This window comes from Bison bison, unplaced genomic scaffold (genome assembly GCF_000754665.1).
Source record: "Bison bison bison isolate TAMUID 2011002044 unplaced genomic scaffold, Bison_UMD1.0 scf7180017864389, whole genome shotgun sequence".
NCBI classification, from domain to species: Eukaryota; Metazoa; Chordata; class Mammalia; order Artiodactyla; family Bovidae; genus Bison; species Bison bison.
In genome coordinates, this window is record NW_011494961.1 from 8,884,467 (window position 1) to 8,885,928 (window position 1,462).

The 1,462-nt window shown below is 43.2% G+C and overlaps 1 pseudogene; it reads left to right on the forward strand.

Annotated features, from left to right (window-relative positions):
* The first annotated feature begins 389 nt into the window (after positions 1-389).
* Positions 390-1,462, forward strand: part of LOC105002094 — a 27,199-nt pseudogene continuing 26,126 nt past the window's right edge.

The following is a 1,462-nucleotide window of genomic DNA, read 5'->3' on the forward strand; positions in this document are numbered from 1 at the left end:
GGAGCAAACATCTAGATCCTGAGCTATTTGGGAGTTACAGCAATTTACACGTACAGTTGAGAGGCCCCAACCTCCTGCCTTGCTCCTACCAGCTGCCTTTATCTGAATACTCTTCATGTGACAGTGTGAAAAATGGAGAAAAAGGTGGTCATTTGAAATTGTTTCTTTGGATTCCTTGGCAGAGGAACAAACTCACTGCCAAAAAAATCACAAATTCTTGCCATGAAGCAATAATAAAACTTTTTTAACTCAACCGTGGTTATTTTCATGAAAACAGTGACAGGCTATTTTCCTGGACTCCAAAATCACTGCAGACTATGACCACAGCCATGAAATTAAAAGATGCTTGCTCCTTGGAAGAAAAGCTATGACAAACCTAGACAATGTATCAAAAAGCAGAGACATCACTTTGCTGACAAAGGTACATATATTCAAAGCTATGGTTTTTCCAGTGGTCATGTATGGATGTGAGTTCAGTTCAGTTCAGTTCACTCAGTCGTGTCCAACTGTTTGCAACCCCATGAACTGCAGCACACCAGGCCTCCCTGTCCATCACCAACTACCAGAGTCCACCCAAACCCATGTCCATCGAGTCGGTGATACCATCCAACCATCTCATCCTCTGTCGTCCCCTTCTCCTCCTGCCGTCAATCTTTCCCAGCATTGGGGTCTTTTCAAATGAGTCAGCTCTTCACATCAGGTGGCCAAAGTATTGGAATTTGAGCTTCAACATCAGTCCTTCCAATGAATACCCAGGACTGATCTCGTTTAGGATGGACTGGTTGGATCTCCTTGTAGTCCAAGGGACTCTTGAAGAATCTTCTCCAACACCACACTTCAAAAGCATCAATTCTTTGGCACTCAGCTTTCTTTACAGTCCAACTCTCACATCCATACATGACCACTGGAAAAACCATAGCCTTGACTAGACAGACCTTTGTTGGCAAAGTAATGTCTCTGCTTTTGAATATGGTGTCTAGGTTGGTCATAACTTTCCTTCCAAAGAGAAAGCGTCTTTTAATTTCATGGCTGCAATCACCATCTGCAGTGATTTTGGAGCCCAGAAAAATAAAGAAAAATAAAAATATGAATGTGAGAGTTGGACCATAAAGAAGGCTGAGCACTGAAGAATTGATGCTTTTGAACTGTGGTGTTCCAGAAGACTCTTGAGAGTCCCTTGAATTGAAAGGAGATCAAACAAGTCAACCCTAAAGGAAATCAACCCTGCATGTTTATTGAAAGGACTGTTGCTGAAGCTGAAGCTCTAATATTTTGGCCACCTGATGTGAAGAGCCGATTTGAAAAGACCCTGATGCTGGGAAAGACTGAAGGCAGGAGGAGAAGGGGACGACAGAGGATGAGATGGTTGGATGGCATCATCAACTCAACGGACATAAGTTTTGAACAAATTCCAGGAGATAGTGAAGGACAGGGAAACCTGATGTGCTGCAGCTCATGGGGT